Source organism: Dasypus novemcinctus, chromosome 29 (genome assembly GCF_030445035.2).
Source record: "Dasypus novemcinctus isolate mDasNov1 chromosome 29, mDasNov1.1.hap2, whole genome shotgun sequence".
Lineage (NCBI taxonomy): Eukaryota > Metazoa > Chordata > Mammalia > Cingulata > Dasypodidae > Dasypus > Dasypus novemcinctus.
In genome coordinates this window covers 10,629,485-10,647,814 of record NC_080701.1, presented here as the reverse complement: position 1 = coordinate 10,647,814, position 18,330 = coordinate 10,629,485, and the positions used below count along the sequence as shown (strand labels likewise).

General features: G+C 46.4%; 1 long non-coding RNA gene across 2 annotated transcripts in view; it reads right to left on the bottom strand.

Annotated features, from left to right (window-relative positions):
• The window catches only part of LOC131276552 (uncharacterized), a 31,505-nt gene extending 18,169 nt beyond the window's left edge, over positions 1-13,336 (bottom strand). For both annotated transcript variants that reach the window (XR_009184007.1, XR_009184006.1), the window contains exons 1-2: positions 13,227-13,336; positions 2,621-2,776 (exon numbers count right to left, since the gene is read on the bottom strand). This is a non-coding gene — a long non-coding RNA (uncharacterized lncRNA). The remainder of the gene's footprint in view (positions 1-2,620; positions 2,777-13,226) is intronic.
• Between the last annotated feature and the right edge of the window lie 4,994 nt (positions 13,337-18,330).

Below are 18,330 nucleotides of genomic sequence, written 5' to 3'. Positions count from 1 at the left end.
TCCCACATTTCCAGGACAACCTTCCCACCACTGCCAGATTCTTCCTTAAATACTGCTTTGAGCGCCGTTACTCCCCTGCTCCAGAAGCTTCAACTAGATCCCACTGCCTCCAGAGTGAATTCGGCCCCGCTTAGGCTGCCAGTACAGTCCCCCACAATTTGGCCTTAACCTACTTTTTCCAAACTCATCTCCTGCTTCTCTCCCACAGGAACCTTCCTCTTCAGCCAAATCTGTCTCTGCAGGCTGGCCCAAGCGCGCCTGGCACATTCTGTGCCTTTGTTTGTGAACTGTGCCTCCAATCCTGGGGCACCTCCCATGTTCCTCTCTCCATAAATCCTCCCTATTATCAAGGGACAAGCTCTTTCACCAACTAATCCTTCATTGTCCAGCCCAGAGTGACATTGTTCACTGCTGCATGCCTCCAGTTGGTGCTCTGGTTCTCTGCAAACTTACCCCACCAATAAGAACCTGGGGAGGCGGCGCTGGCAACCGTGCAGCCAGGGTGATGGAATCTTCTGGCGGCCGTTCCCCCCTCGCTTTAAAGGGCAGGCACAGGCTGGGAGTAGAGGGGGACAGGGGAACTTATCAGGGAAGACATACTGGCATTTACCCTAACACAAAGGCTGCTGCATTAGCAAGTGAAATTCTTCGCTGCTTACTTGCAAAGTCGAATGCACTTGGATTTTTAAAGCTGAGACTGCTGTCACAACCTTGATGTGTCAAGCCGGCACCACTGACTTTACCTCCACCCCACTGGGGCGCTGGCTTCTGTCCCGTGTTCTGAGCTCTCCCGGGTCATTTCCACACTCCCGCCGGGTGCCCCGCTGCAGGGTTGTGACTTCACAGCTGTGGACCTGTGGACCGGAGCCAAGCTGTGCTCCTTCCTGGCTCAAGCCTTTATCTAGGAGCCTAGATAAAGAGGAAGCCCCGAGCCCTGTGGCGTTCACAGAGGAAGAGGCGGTGACACACCACACGTTTAAAGAAGAGCAGTCGGTTCTTCCGAGGACCCAGGCATGAGACATCCTCTTGAATTCCACGGAGCTGCCGGCTTTGGAATTGCGCTCACAGTTTTTCTGTGTGCCGGGTTTTGTCTGTTTGTTTCATCTGAAATGGCATGTCTTAATTTTTCAAAATTGCTGGCCCTACCAAGTCACGTTCACTTAATACGAAAAGGAATCCATTGCCACTATCTAATTCCAGAACATTTTCTTCACCTTTAACTATCGATAAGCATCCCCTCTCTCTCTCTTTGGGGAGTTTTCATTCTTTCAGTGGCAATAGTATAAACTCAAGGTCTAACTAAAGTCATAATTGGTGAAAGTAGCCACCTATCAGCTTTGTATGCTAGGAAGCACTTTTCCAGTATTTTGGATCACCCTCACTCTTTGTGGACATTTCCCTTCCCCCATTTTATGGTCTTCTTTCACAACTATTACATTCATGCCCATTTTCTCTTTTTTTCATAACAGTTTGGCTCAAGTTGAAACAGGAGTTTATTGCAGATGGAATTTGCCTTAGGGTCAGCATTTTTCACCCCTAGAGGTAAATGACCTTGTGGCTGGTTTCTGGGATAACCTTTTACAATTACAGAGCTCATATTTCTCAGGCAATGACCTGGGAAAAAGCATAGTGATTTTAAGTTGACTGTTCAGTTGGTCATTTGTCTCAAGCTATGAAATATTCAGACACTTACAAGCATCATGTGGTGAAAACACATCCCATCTACTGCAGTACTCACAAGAATTATATATATGTATCTATCTATATATTTTTTAAATTTATTTTTTTATTGAGGTCCTGGGGCCAAGGATTGAACCCAGGACCTTGTGTGTGGGAAGCCGGCACTCAACCACTGAGCCACATCAGCTCCCCTGAGTTGGTTTTGTTGTTTGTCTGCTTGTTGTTTGTTTTTGTTTTCAGAAGGCCCCAGGAGCCAAACCTGGGACCTGCCATGTGGAAAGCAGGCGCTCCATCTCTTGAACCACATCCGAGCCTAAGTGTGATTTTTAACGGGCACGTTTCTCCAGCTGTGCTGCTATTTTCCAAACCCCACGGTGGTGCTGGGCTCATCTCACCACTTCCCCGGCTCACCACTACCTGTCCCCAGGGTGGGGCTCCAGTTCCGAGAGCGTGACCTAGACAACCTTTGAGATTTCCTCCATCCTTGGGAGGCTATGATTCAGTGTCAGGACTTCTAGTAACACGGAGGAAACCGCACGCCAACAGCCTTTTAGATATTATCTCAATCTTCATGGTACTTACTCATCTATTAAATAATAACTTGTAATTCGTGAAAGCAAAAGTGTGCCCGGAAAAGCTGATGGTGCTGACCTAGATTTGAAGCCTCGTTTAGCTGTGCAATCTTTCCAAGGCCCAGTTTCCTCATCAGAAAACAGGGGCAGTGCCCACCTCTTCCCACAGCGGTTGGGAACATCGAACGAGATGAAGCAGGGGTGGCTCTCAGAGCAGTGTGGGTTTCCCCCTTTGCCTTCCCTTTAGTTGCTGTAGCCTTTGTGTTAGAAAGAGCGTCTAATTACCCAAAGAACTTATTCGCACCTTCCTCGCCTGGTGGGGTCCCACCCGTGCTGGGACCTCTGAGCGCTGGCTACCCTGCACTCACCTTGTCCAGAGCTGCAGGAAGCAGGAATGCTTTCACCTGAGGGCACCTTTGGCATGTGTGATGGGAGCATATTGTATGACAAATTGCCATGCAAGGAGAGGAACAAGCCAAATTATTCTCAGTTGAGTTCACAGCAAATTCTGTTGGAGTGGGAGTCTGGAAATAAAGGAGAAGGGGAAATGGCAATGTAATAGCAAACACATTTGCATAGATGCTTGTAATCAAAGCCATTCTCACTCTAAGGGGAGAAAACAAGGTCCCTGGAGCTATCGAAGGCCCCCATACACCTCCCCCATTCTTGAACGACCTCATCAAAAACTCCCACAAGGGAAAGGGATGTGACACAGCTGACAGAGCGTCCACCTACCATATGGGAGGGTCCAGGGTTCAAACCCAGGGCTTCCTGACCCCTGTGCTGAACTGCCCATGTGCAGTGCTGATGCGCGCAAGGAGTCCCCTGCCATGCAGGGGTGTCCCCCGCGTAGGGGAGCCCCACGCGCAAGGAGTGCGCCCCATAAGGAGAGCTGCCCAGCACGAAAGAAAGTGCAGCCTGCCCAGGAATGGCGCCGCACACACGAAGAGCTGACACAACAAGATGACGCAACAAAAAGAAACACAGATTCCCGTGCCACTGACAACAACAGAAGCGGACAAAGAAGAACACGCAGCAAATGGACACAGAGAACAGACAACTGGGAGGTGGGGGAAGGGGAGAGAAATAAATACAATAAATCTTTAAAAAAAAGGGCCCCTCACCCACAGGAACGGATCAGTTCAAGAACATAGTCTTTTTTTTTTTAAAGGATTCCCAAGATTCAAGCTCTCACACACGCTCAATCTAATACGGCTGCTTCACCTTACAAGAGCAGGCAAAAGCCTGAAAGATTTACTATCTGGCCCTTTGCAGAAAAAGTTTGCCAGCCCATGAGCTACTCACGCCAGCTTGTTGCATTTCCCTTCCCTGCGCACGCTTTTCCTGGCTCTGCCCTTTTCTGTTTCCTTGCTTGTCCACGCAGCGGTCTTCCCTGTCCTTTAAGGCTTACTGCTGACATCACTGCTCCCAGCAGGTTTCCTTGGACCCCAGAGGGAGTCAAGTGCTCTTGAAGGACTAGGACTGTGAACGATTCACTGCATACTCTCAAGGCCTCCCCACCACCTGATACGAGGCAGGGACCCTCACTAGGATTTGCTCTTACCACGGGCTGCTGTCGAGGTCAGAATAATAATTGCCAGTGAGACAGGGATGGTTTTCATGGCAAAGTGTCACGACTGCATAACCTGCTGTCGAGCAAGATTAACTGCCAGCTCTGTCTTGGGCCCCATCCAAGGGAGTTCACCCAGCAGTGTCAAGGGAAGCACGTCCAGCCTCTCGTTTTAATTGTCACAACCTCCCTCCATTGAGGTCTCAGACTCCATGATGTGGCGGCCTCAAGGTCGTTGACAAAAAGAGACCCTCTTCCTGAATGCCAAGGGCATGTTCCCCCTTTGGGGTCCCCTGATCAGACAGGATCCTGAGATCCTATCAGATAACCCCCCACCCCAGTCCCCCAAAACCCATCTTCATAGTCTGAATGGAAACTTCTATTTTGGGTTGGATGTCAGAAACACAGTAAGTGCAGAAAACTGATTTCATGAGATGTTCACCAGGGAAATAGCTGGATATGGATGTCTCAGTGCAAAACGACTGAGCATTGATACATAAATATGCACGAATGTAATTTATTGGAGCGCTAAATGATTAGAAAAATCGCTCTTAGCTAGGGTGTGCCTCGCAGTGCAGTGTGTAATTGCAATAGGTTAGTTCATCTTTATTTTTAAACCCAGTTACCTGATGGTCTAGAAGGAGAGAGTAAATCAGACAAGAAGTTGTGGGTTACTACAGAAAGTGATTGTGGAAGAAGGTCGACACAGTGATTCACCTTGTAACTGACTTGTGACCTTATCCAGGTCATGAGCGGAATCTTATATTATGACTAATTCAAATCGAGCCTTTAAAGGACCTGCAATATTTGATCTTCATACGAGCAGGAAGTGAGTGCTCTGACTCCAGTTTTGAAGGACTCCTGCCTGCAGAGTTTGGTTTCCCTGGCCCGGCCGACCGCCACCGAGGCAGGTGTGACATCCCTGTGACATGGCTCTTCGGAACTTCTGTGCCCTTGCTCTGTTCTTCTTGCCTTTCAGGCAGGAAGAAGGTGAGAGCTAGGAAAACTCAACCGTTCGTCTAATCCAGTGCTGCCTGTGCAGATGGAGGAACCGAGACGCAGAGACGCGGAATGACTTGCCGGAGTCAACCAGGAAACTTCCGGGTTGAGACTTAAGCCCCATGCACTGGCTCCCAACACGGTATCCTTATCATGTAACGAAAGCTTAGCCAGATGGAAAACTAGATCGGTCAGAATCACAGATCGGAAGCAATGGGAAAACGTGTGATCAGCTCGGAGGTTAACTTATTGACAGGACTTACTGAGCACCTAGAAGATGAAAGAGAGGCATTGGCCAGTGTGGATTTCAAGTATGCTGGAAGTAGGGGCAGCTCTAAAATGAAAGGCATTCCATGAAATGGCCTGTCCACTAAGAAGTCAGCGGGACGTTTTTATCCAGTGATTCTAAGGTCAAGGATTTTTGAACCATTTTAAAGAAAGAGAGCGGCGCAGCATAATTGCCATACTGTATTTAATACAGCAGTGTATCAGAGGCCATTATTTGAATTTATTTAATGAAATGAATATTTTTTTATTCCCAAAGACTGTTAAACTTAACACATAAAAACCCCTGAAACACCCACTTTCTTAATGCATGAATTCTATGTAAAATATTAACCAACAGAAACCAGCAGTATATTTAAAATTAATAACTAGGAGTGGACGCAACTAAAGTCGTTGAGAACTTAAAACATGGTTAGCCATAACGTTCTCATTAGAATTCTAAAGAAACAAGCAGCTACCAACAGGCATCCCCGCCAACATCCTGCCTCTCCCCAAAATCACATGTAACTTATCTGAAATCTCTGATCTCAGACCGCACCCTAGTTTTCATTTCATATTTGAGCCTGGACTATACCTTGTCACTGGTGGGTAAACCACGGAAAGCAGGGGGGGGCAGGAAGTAGTGAGGCACCCGAGAAAGAATATCTTTGTCCAAGGGAAAATGAATAGTCATCTATTGGTAAATAATCCCAAGCCCCAACAAGCCTGCTCAGTGTTCCTCTTTCCTTCTTGCAAAGCTATAGAACATTTAGAGCGTCATTATAATGAAGAGTGATGCAGATAATGGCTCATGCAAGTTCCATGGTGTTTAAATCTTGGCAGGAAAACTAGGTGGACTGAAAGGCCAGAGATTTGACTTGACTGTTAGAACTATCTATGTCCTTTTTGCCCCAGAACAAAATTCCTTTAATTGCTATTCCTGTGGATTTTAAGAGATTTACTATTTCAGAGTGTCCCTGAACTTGTGACAACTCTTCTCTTCCTTCATTCTCTTCATTCTTAATTATTAGTGTTTTAATATCTTGTCTCAAAGTCACATCGCAGCTCTTTCCATTGGTCATTGATTAATGGAATGTGTCACGGCCGATAAAAAGTATTTTTGTCCTGATTTATAGTTTGCACTCCCCTTTCTTGCTAGCTGATTTGGGGGAGACTCCTTGACTTCTGCACTCCTCTTTTTTCTTGATCACATCATGAGTTTTTAATGAGCTTATCTCTAAGGCCCTGTCCAGTTCTAACATTCTCAAGGAGTCCTTACTGCTGGGCTGTACATTCCTAATTTAATTCTAAAATAAAGATGAACAATTTTTAAGAGTTTCGGGGAGAGGTGGTGATGTGAGGGGAATAAAACTCACTGCTTAAAAGGCAAAGAAAAACGAGTGACAAAACCATGGTCGATTCTGAGCTGGGGAGGGAATGACACGGAATTTCCTACATCAGCCCACATGGGGAACAGATATTTAGAGACACCCCAGGAAGTCCTGAAGCTGCTGACAGCGCAGTAGCAGGCAGCTGCCCCGCAGCCCGCGGCCTCTGCCCGCCCCCTGCCTCTTTCCTCTTGCCCTGCTTTTCCTCCCAAGTTCCGGCAGATGAATGGGTGTGAGAGGAAGTAAAGGAGGGATGATAAATCAAGCCCGGAAGGGCCCCGGGGAAGGATGATGAGAAAACTCTTGCCCGTCCCACCCCTGGTCTATGGACCGTAGAAAGGCGAAGTAGCATAAGGGAAAGGTCCTGGCCTTGGGGCTATCCCGGGGCTTTGGCAGTGGACACGTGGGCAGGGTGGTCTTATTTCTACAGATTCCACACGACATGCAACCTTGTAAAAACACTTCACTCCGTTCCTGTCTGTGTAAGTCACTTCCTCGATGACAGCATCAGCTGGGGAGCTTGTTCCAATGTGGCAGGAGAGGAAGGGACAGCTTGAGGATTCTCATCCTGCATCACGGCTCACCTGACCCCTCTCACATCCCCACCTAGTAACCCAAACCAGCTGAATGAATCCACTCCAGCCCCCACCCAGCCCACCCAAACAGCACCAAATGACCCGAAACAGAAGGCACAAGCCCTGTGCCACCTCCCTTTGCCTTCTTGGTGAATTCAAAAACACTTCTACGGCAAAATGGCAGCTCACATCTCCCCTTTAGGTCCTGTAGTTTACAGCTGGGATTCCTAGGAAGGTAGTCCTTTTAATATAAAATGTCATTAAACAAAGAATCCTTTTTGCCCATAACTAGTCAGAAAATGCACAGTGGTGCCCAGCCCTGGCCCATCTCTAGCAAGAAGAGAACCAGGAAAATTGGACTTAATTCGTGGCACAAGGACTTTGATGGTTCAGAAGGATTTATTCCTGTGTAAAAGATTTATTAGGAACAGTAGCTTCCTGAGAAAGGATGTCAGGCCTCATTCTCTCCCTGGAGAAGTTTAAGCAAAGAATACTCGGCCGCCCACTTCTCTGCCTGGAAAATAAGAGTCATCCTGCTGGGAGCTCTGAATGAGCAGTCACGTCGCCCTGCCCCCAGGTCTCCCATGGGCATTGTGGTCGACCACTGCCAGACCCCATAACCACAGCTGGAGCCTGCTGAGGCTACTGGCACCGTCTTCTCCATCCAGGAAAAACTAGGGAACGAGTGAGCCAGACAAGAGATCTTTTTCCCTTTGGGACAAAGGTCCCAGGTTATTCTGGAGTCTTGCTTAGCTTAAAACAGAGAGAATGGAAGCCACTGAGCAGACCCTGTGTATTTGCATTAACTGATCGGTCAGCCCGATATTGTTCAACAAGGGAGGCACGGTGGAGACAACACAAGGTCTAAAAGAGACCATCCTTCCATCGCCAGATTTGCTCTACGTTCTTGGTTAAGCTACAAGAAATGAATTTCAAGAGCAAGCCCGGTTAGTTAGGCCAGTAATTTGTTAAGAAAGGGAGGGAAGATAAAGGGGCGAAAATAACAGATCAGGGGTCCCAGGTAGAGAGGAAGGGGCTGAAAAGTGATAAAGGGGGCTGATTTGCAGACTATGAATCCCCCTTACAGATTACAAATGCCCAGGTTTTACTAGTTTGCTCTTCCAGGCAGGGCGGGGAAGGCAAGACCAGCGCAGGAAGTTTTGATTTTGCACTAGCTTTTTTTTTTTTTTAAGATTTATTTATTTATTTAATTTCCCCCCCTCCCCTGGTTGTCTGTTCTTGGTGTCTATTTGCTGCGTCTTGTTTCTTTGTCCGCTTCTGTTGTCGTCAGCGGCACGGGAAGTGTGGGCGGCGCCATTCCTGGGCAGGCTGCTCTTTCTTTTCACGCTGGGCGGCTTTCCTCACAGGCGCACTCCTTGCGCGTGGGGCTCCCCTACGCGGGGGTCACCCTTGCGTGGCACGGCACTCCTTGCGCGCATCAGCACTGCGCATGGCCAGCTCCACACGGGTCAAGGAGGCCCGGGGTTTGAACCGCGGACCTCCCATTTGGTAGACGGACACCCTAACCACTGGGCCAAAGTCCGTTTCCCTTGATTTTGCACTAGCTTTTAAAACCATGAATTATTCCGCCCTTTTGCGAATGGCAGGGGAGGAGTCCCAGCTGCTGGCTCTTTTGATTGATTGCCCCACCCGCCAATCCCCCAGGAGGGCCCAATGATAAGACCCCTGGAGAATATTCGGGGCTTCTCCCGGCTTCCAGGGGAAATCTCATTCCAAATGTGGGAATCTCACAAGGGTCTTCCAGCAGCCATCTGGGGGTACCGAAGGCCACGTGTTCCAGGGCGGCAGTTTTTCTGCCAGGTTCCAGATTCATCTATTGATTCCCTAACTAGTCTGCCTCACTTCCCCACCTTCAAGGAGTGCAGACAGTTGTATTAATAAAAGTGTACCTAACAGTAAAAAGCTGCACCTGGGTTAGAATCAAGGAAGTTCAAGGGTAGTGCCTATAGCCGAGGGGCAGGAAGCAGCCGATGCTCAGAGCCGCACATCCTTCCTGCAGGTTTCAGCAGCCCCAACGTGGGGACAAAGTGTCCCCCCGGGTCCTTCCCCTTTGTCTATGACTCTGGCTTGAGGAAAAGACAGTTTTCCAAACCAAAAAAAAAAGATGGCTCCATTGCATCTTTTGATCCAAAATACATGGTCAATGCTTTCTTTTTCTTTTTAGACTCAGAATAGTTAGGGACACAAGTTCCTGGAGAGTTTCGAGAGCTCCGGGGTCTCCGTGTGAAATATTTCTGTGACGAGGTCTCCAACACAGGACTGCACGGCTTCTGTTGTTTAGCTGAAGACTGACTTACTGCAACGTTCAGGAGGGAGATACAACATCAGGCGCTGTCAGCATGCAGACAACCCCCGCATTCTGTGCGCCCCCACAGCGTCATTGCAGTCCCCCAACTCTCAGGAGCCCTGACTAAGGCTCTTTTTAACAGCAGCTTCCATCGTGTTTCCCATAAACAAAACAGAACCTGACTGCATTAAAAGCCCATCACCAGAAGCGGATTTGGCCCAACGGATAGGGCGTCCGCCTACCACAACGGAGGTCCACGATTCAAACCCCAGGCCTCCTGACCCATGTGGTAAGCTGGCCCAGGTGCAGTGTTGATGCGTGCAAGGAGTGCCCTGCCATGCAGGGGTGTCTCCCACGTAGGGGAGCCCCACGTGCATGGAGTGCGTCCCGTAAGGAGAGCCGCCCTGCATGAAAAATGTGCAGCCTGCCCAGGATTGGCGCTGCACACACGGAGAGCTGACACAGCAAGATGACGCAACAAAACAGAGATGCAGATTCCCAGTGCCGCTGGATAATGCAAGCAGACGCAGAAGAACACACAGCGAATGGACACAGAGAGCAGACAACTGGGGGGGGGGGGGGAAGGGAGAGAAATAAATAAAATAAATCTTAAAGAAAAAAATTTTTTTTAAATTATTCTGCAGAGAGAGGAGACAGGGTGCTGAGGCCGACTGGCTGTTGAGCCATTCATTGTCCAAAGGCCCTCGACTCACCAAGGCAGCCTCAAGATTTCCCCACTGGTTCTTGACCAGGCAAGGTAGCCCTGGGGCCCTCCTATCCACAGGCAATAATGCACGCAGAGAGAAAACTGCAGAGCGGACCAGGCAATGGCACTCCGTGTTCCTGCAGCCTGGCTGGGGCCCTGCAGGGGCTTTGGCGGCCCTAGTTCTACCTTCCTGCCCAGTTCATCCTCAGGACTAATCCTGTGATATGGATGCCCCGAGCGGATGGATCAGCTTTGCCAGGGGCATCTAAAAATCACCAAATGACCAACGCATCCCAGAGTCCGTCCATGCTCCCTTGGGAGGAACTTGTTGCGATGGGCTTTTATATTTTAAAGATTTACTTTTTATTTCTTTCTTTCCCTTTCCCTTTCCCCTCCCCCCCTCCCCCGCTCTCTGTGTCCATTCTCTGTGTGTTCTGTGTCCGCTTGGATTCTTGTCAGCAGCACTGGAAATCTGTGTCTCTTTGTTGCGTCATCTTGTTGTGTCAGCTCTCTGTGTGTGCGGCACCGTTCCTGGGCAGGCTGCACTTTTTTCATGCAGGGCGGCTCTCCTTGCAGGGCACACTCCTTGCGCGTGAGGCTCCCCTACGCGGGGGCGCCCCTGCGTGGCAGGGCACTCCTTGAGCACATTAGCACTGTGCACGGGCCAGCGCCACATGGGTCAGGGGGCCCTGGGTACTGAACCCTGGACCCTCCATAAGGTAGGTGGATGCTCTATCAGCTGAGCCACATCCTCTTCCCTCTGCAGAATAATTTTAAAATGCAAGTTTCTCAGTCACCAATATGTACCTTTTCTCTTTGCATTTGTGAAAGGAATGGTGTAGCTTTTACCCTCCACCTCCCAGACACGGACAGCCTACAACGGATTTTTTTATGATCTGGGTTAAGTGGAATTTTACTACATTGTTTATTTAATAACCTTGCTCTCCTCTGCAAGCTCAGTCAGCCAAGGCTAATTCCTACCTAAAGAACAAGCAGCTTCCTAAAATACCTATTGAAATGCATACACTAAGTACATAATTCAACTCTTTCCAATTGAATATAATATGTGCATACATTTATTCGTGCCAATCTAATCTCCACTTGGCTTTTAAAATCTGACCTTGCTGTTCACTCTGTGTGAAATCATAGTCATTTATTCTGTCTGGTATTGGAGTTAAGGATTGTGACTTTTTAAAAATTATGAGGCTGGAAGAAAGTGGTATTTGACAACCAAAAAAACCAAAATCATACCCTTAAAATTTACTGCTCTTAGCTAAATTCAAAGCAATATCCTAAAAGGTCAATGCAATTTTTATTTTAGAGAAATAAAGATGACCACTTAAACTTTGATAACATTGAACTAACATATAAAGACACCACTGTTTTTTTTTAAATGAAAGCAGTTATGTAAAATTTCCATTATATATTAATAATATATACTTTTACTTTAAAGTTAAATGAGTATAATTTTTTATATATTACTAGGTACCTCATAAGAAAATACCATGGTGACTATTATAAAAATGCTTGTAATAAATGTTGCTTTTAAATGTACTGATGACTATCTCTTAAATGTATCAAATGGCTTTTTAAAAATAGTTTAAACATTCTGTTTGGTACACTCTAGGATCTTTCATTTCTTGTAGAACATTAGAAGTTTTTACAAGGAATCACAAGGTATTTGGCAAAAATATCTGGTGGAATATTATCATGTATAACTTCACATGGGAAGCTAAGTTACTTTTTCAAAGGTACTTGGAATGGCAGAGTAGGAGAAGTTAGGCTTTTCATGCATGAAAAGGTTGATTGATTTGCACGTTAGTTTCTATTATTATTACGATTCATTCTTATGTTTATGTCGGGTATTATTCTGCCTCCTAACTACTCAACTCTTCTCTGTTCTCACTGCTTCAAACAAAATTCAGCTCTCTCCCACTGGACCAGTTGCCTCCACCATGCATGTCTACCTATCAGGCCAAATCCCCTCTCTAAACTAAACATCTGCACCTGCCTGCCACTTCTCTGCTTAGAATACTTCAATGACCTTCTGCTGCCCTTGGGATAAAGTCCAAAATCTACGGCCCTGCGTGATCTGCCTACTTCCCTGGGTTCGTCACCTGCGGCCCTCCTCCCCCTTTCTAGTTTTAGCTTCCCTGGTCGTCTGCCTTGGTGTCTTGCCCATTATGTCTCCTCTTCCTGTTTCCTTGTTCCATTTCATGAACAGAGACTTGGTCCAGCTCAGAACTACTTGCAGAGTCAGCTTCAACATTCATCGCCTTGGTGAAGACGTCTTTGATACCAGTTTAGATTCATTGCTCTACTTCCATTGCCACTTTTCATTCCCCCTCGGTAATTTTTAATCTCTTGCAGTTATGTGCTCAGTGCCTGTCTTCGTAGTTGCAAAATAAATCCATGAGAGGAGGGGCTGTTTCTGTAGAGGCATCACTGTGCCTGAGCAACTAGCACAGGCCCTACAAGGGCCCTCCATTAAAGAAAAAAGGGATTTTCCCGATAATCCTGTGGGGCAGACAAAGATGGGTATTATTATACCCTTTTAACAGATGAGCAACATGATAAAAGAAGGTAATTGACTCATTAAAGTTAAATGTCTAGAAAGTATAGAAGTGGGACTACCATTGAGGTCAACCTTATTGCCTTTAAAAATGCATTTTTCCTGTTTATAAAATGAATATGTGTTCACTGTAGAGATTTGAGGGAAACTTTTTTTAAAAGCATGTAGAATAAAAGAAAAAAAAAATTAATCACCCACAATTTTATCACCAAGCCTTTTTTCGACCATCACACAGCCGCACATTCATGCACAAGCCCATCCTAACGTCTTCAAATTAAACTTTAGAATGTTCTTATAGTATAAGAGAGCCTTCACAAACATAAATAGAATTGTATCAGTACATTTACATACACACAGATCCTCCATTATGTGGCGGACCCATGAAATCAAGCAGGAAAAGTATGGCAAGGAATATAGGAGAAATTTTACACGGGAGGATATCCAAAAGGTCAACCAGCATGTGAAAAGCTGCTAACCTGAAGCCACAAGATTCTCGAGCATTACACACTCCCAGAATGCTAAAACAAGGGAGAAGAGGATGAAGAGTGTCGCAGCACAGTATTGCAAATCCAAAGCTCTCTGCAAAACATACCCAGGAAAGGATATAAGCAGACTGAAGAGAATCAGAGTTCTGGCCATGTTGGTGGTCCTGGGTAGGAGATGCTTTCCTTATCTTCCCCAGCAATAAACTAAATTTCCCCTAAATGCCTTTGTCAGAGGCTATGGAGGAGGGGTCACCCCAAAAGTCCCAGCTGAGTTTCATCAAGTGGCAAGGGCTAGACATCTATTGTACTATATTACAATGAACTTTATTATACAAATGACTCACTCTGAGCGTGCACCCTGTTTTATAGTAAGACTGTTTATCACAGAGCAGCTGTGCCACTAACTGTAGGGAAGCGTCATCTTCTCAGATGACCGATGGAGCTGGGCTTTGCTACTCCCACTGGGTGTCACTGGCCTTACTTGTCAAGGTGAAGGAAAAATCCCTGAAGTGGCCGAGTACTTGACCTGGCCCTCAAGGAGTCAAAACTTAAAAAACAAAAACAAATTGAAAAAACAGGAATTATTATCCCAGACAGGTTTTGCTTTGTTTTGTTTTTTGTGGGTTTTTTTGCAAGTAGAAATCAGTTAGTCCATGCCAAAGTTCATGCATCTACGGGGCCAGGTTATGGTGTCCAGTTGTTTGGTCAAGCAAACACCAGCCTGATTATTGCCAAGGGGACATTTCGTGGGTTTAAATTGTCAGCATACATGATTGCCTCTGTGAGTGAGTCCAGGTACAGTGAACTGAGAGCTGTCCCCAACAATGAGAGCAGTCCCATCCTACCAGTGGAAGGCCTTCAAAGGAGATGCGATCATCTCGGCAGGCGGAGGGGAGAATGTCAACCTCTCCTTCACCAGCCAGCTCCTCTCGGGGGATTCATCGAAAACCTCCACCAGAGTTCCCAGCCTGCAGCCTGCCCTATGGAATTCCTACTTGCACATTCCCACAGTCACTTGAGCCAATTCCTATAATAAATGTCATCATATTCAGATGATATATTATATATAATTATATTTATTATGGCCTGTCAGTTGTGTTTCCTTGGAGAACCCTGACTAATACACCTGTCCGATACGTCAAGGGTAAACAGGGAAGAATTGAAAGGAAGGTACACCAACCAGCATGGAAACATGTTTTTTGTTGTTACGAAGTGATTTTATTAAATTGACTTGGACAAACTCTAGGTCAAATAATATTTCCCAAAGATAACATTTATGGACTTTAAAGTCCGACATAAAATTAGTAGCTTCAAAGTGTTGGTCATATTCCCCAGCAACAGCATGATAAAATAATTCAACTATGTAGAAATATAAAACTCTAGGACTAGCTGGAAACTTGGAAAACATTTAGCCTGATAGCCTCCTTTTAGAAAGTGAGGAAACTAGACTCAGAGATTAAGCAGTTTGCCCAAGCTCTCATACCTAATAGTCATAAAGCTAGAAATCAACCCAATTTTTCCTGAAACCAAAATTCTAGCAATGGTATTTCCACTGGCTCTCTATCAACTCAAAGGCCAGGCTTTTCCCCAATGTGCCACACCACCATGGCATGAAAGGGTGAGAAGATACCACAGTAGATCATCATTATAGAATTCAGGCCTGGAAGGGACTTTAGTAAATAACTAATGCAGCCCTGTCATTTTCAAAAGAAGGACATGTTTACAAAGTGACTTACCACACGAATTCTGCAACTCATTAACCCAGAACGTTCCTTTAGGTCCTGAGTTGTCAACACTCTGAGGGGCTCTGGAGTGTAAACCTTTGCGTTTTCAAAGCCCTTGGAATCATCCTTGGTAGAACACTCTCGTCCTTCTCAGGTCTGGAAGAAGACTGCGCAGTGTCCCCTGCAGCTGAGGGTGAGGTGCTGCTTGTCTTGATGCCCCTTGGAGGGTCACTGTGGCATCCTGCCCTACGCATCAGACACGGAGCCTTTCCAGGAAGCAGCTCCTGGGTGCCAGGCACTTAACTCTTCTTGCTGAGGAGTCCCTTCAGAGGTTCCTCCCGGTTCCTTTCGTGTCTGAAGAATGAAGCTCTCTTAGCTTCCCGGGAGGCGAGTCGCTTGGATTTGCAGATCTGGTGAGAAGCTCACTGGAAGGCTCCTCTGCCCTGAGCTCAATGACTCTGCTGGCATGAAGGGTCCCGGGGTCTACCAGCCCCAAGCCATGGGCTCCCCGCACCCACCCTCCCTTTTGTTAACAGACACCTCGCAGGTCCAGGAAAATGATGTTTCATACCAAAAATGTGCCACGCTGCAAGTGGTACAGATGGTATATGCTTATTGCAGAGATATTTTTTTTTTGGAAAATTTTAAGGTTTACTTTAAAGGAATAATGCTTCCATACTTGAGCTGCCTTTTGTCTGGTATCTTATTTTTTGAATTTGAAATCAACTTTGAATTTTTAAAGTTTATAGAATAGGGAAGCGGCTGTGGCTCAATCAGTTGGGCTCTTGTCTACCACGTGGGAGACCCTGGGTTCACGTCCCGAGACCTCCTTGTGAAGGCAGGCTTGCCTGTACGCTGCGGAGAGCCACTAGCCCACAGGCGCCGCAAGTGCCACCTGGCCCGCAAGCGCCACAGAGAGCCAACTCAGCAAGGTGACGCAACAGAAAAGGGAGACAAGCAAAAACACAGAAGAGCGCACAGTGAATGGACACAGAGAGGAGATGGCAAGCAAGCTGCAAGTGGGGAGGGGAAATTAAATAAATAAATACACACAGAAGAACGCACAGCAAATGGACAGAGAGCAGACAGCAGGCAAAAAGCCACAAGGGGGGGAGGATTTAAAAAAGTGTTTATAGAATAAAGTCCACCCCTAATTTTACCACCAAGCCTTTTTTTTTTCAATGTATCTTCTATCAACTAAATTGGAAGCTGTCCCTGGAGATGACGGTGATCAGGGGATGGATAGATATATCTTATAAGTATGGCAGGGCTGACAGAAGGAGGTAAGGGGATGACACTAGAAAGCAAGGACCCTATAAAACTCCAAGATTGCTCAGCATTCTGTGAGGAGAAAGAGGGGCCCCTTTTCCTTTCATCTTTGTGGATCTAGTGTACCCTCATTTTCCCTGACAATCCATTATCATATTTTTCTGAATCTGCTACTTGGCTTATATATCACAAGCAAATTTTAGAGGAGAAGGTACTATTTTACAACCAGAACTTAGACGATTTTTTTTAAGGGGACATAGGCAAGGCACTTCCTCTCTATGCCACTGTACCACATGTCCTCCCTGAACTTAACGATCTTTGTATTGCTAATGACAAATGTTACCAGACTCCAAGACTATAGCTGTTTGGCTGTGAATGACAATGGCAGCCTTTGACTGTGAACACATGTATAAAGACACAAGTCAAGAGCATGGGAAGAGAACAGTAACCAATGGAAATCAGCTTTACCTTCCACCTCTTTTTATGGTTTAATACACTCGTGTGGACAGGGTATATGGTGACAAAGGATCCATTGAGCCTGTTGTCATCAGCGCAGAAAAACTTGGTGTTCCTATGTGTCTTCTAATTCTCTTAATATTTGCATAAATTATCATTCCAACAATAGAATTTGACTGCACATGATACTTTACAATGTAATGGAGTGAGAATAGTTTTATACTAATTATTGGCTCTAATTTTTAAAGAACTAGTGACTATTGGTTATATTTAGCAAAATACAGAATTTTGCTGATAAATGGACTTGCAAGTTTATACACCAAATTTTAAAATGTTCATTAAAAATTAGGCTAAATTAGAGCAATCCTGTGTGAGCTAATTCACGTCTGAATTAAGAACCAAGCAGTAAAAATAAAGGGATTGGGAAGCGGATGTGGCTCAAGTGATAGAGCTTCCACCTACCATATGGGAGGACCTGGGTTTGATCCCTGGGGCCTCCTGGTGAAAAAGAAGAAGAGAAAACATGCTCACACGTTGAACCAGTGCCCGCACAAATGCCTCCGTGAGTGCTGTATGGTGAGTCAGTGCCCCGCACAAGTGAGTCACGCCGCAAGGTGATGACACGTCAAAAGAGAGACAAGGGGAGAGTCAAGGTGAAGTGCAGCAGAAACCAGGAACTGAGGTGATTCAATTGACAGGGAACTTCTTTCCCCATCAGGGGTCCCCAGGATTGAATCCTGGTGAATCCTAGAGGAGAGAAAATGAGAAGAGAAGACAACACAGACAGCAAAAACAGCAGGGCAGGAGGAGGGGAAGGGGGAATAAGTAAGTAAATAAATCTTTAAAAAAAATAAAACTAAAGGGATTGATGGTAGAGACCTTGTAAAGGAATCTCCTGGAGTTGGTGAGAGAGAAGGAAGACGACTAATGAGTCCCAGGGTTTCAGGTCTGCGTGACTGCCATTTGTCATTGCCATTTATCATTGCCAAAAGGAATGCTGAGAGTTGGTGCAGTTTTTACAGGGAAGATCTATGGGTATTGTTCAGACACACTGTGTTGGACCTAGCAGGATGAAAGGAAATCCCCAGTAGGCAGGTGAAATTGCCTAAGGAGTGTGACGTCTGATGTTGACTAGATACGAGGTAAGGAGCAAGCCGTGTCCTGATGGGATTGTCCTTTAAGGAAATCAGCCTGAAGTGTGTCCACATCCAGCCCTTAGAGGAGTGCAGACGCCAGAGGCACCGCCCCACCCCCTTCAGTTCTGAACACTGAAGACCTATTATGCTCGGTTTTTTCTCCTTCGAGACAGTGCCGTACAGTATGCGATTGCATTCCTGGCAATTTGGAAATTCCTGGTGACTTCCATGGGGCCGTTAGAAGTCATCGCAGTGCCCTCCGTCACCTCTCACTCCCTTCCACCTTCCAGGTCGTCTTTGAAGTTTCCTCTGCCCGGTTTATTTTTAGATTCTCATACTGATATCCATTGAAGTCTGAACTGGACCAAATTCAATTTCCAAAAGCCCTGCATTGTGGACTTTGACCTGGTCACAGTGGGCAGCTGCGCGGGGTCTGCTCCGGGCCAGGCCCTCTGACTTCAGCATTGAGAAGAATCCTGGAGATGAGGAGGCAGCGAAGGGCGGGGGCTGCCCAGCTTCGAGGAGGATGCCTTCTCTGCATTGGTAATTTTAGAGGGCTCCCTAACGACTCTGAGATATGCAGGAATTTCTGTTCCTGACCATGCCTTGCCTGCTATGGTCAGAGA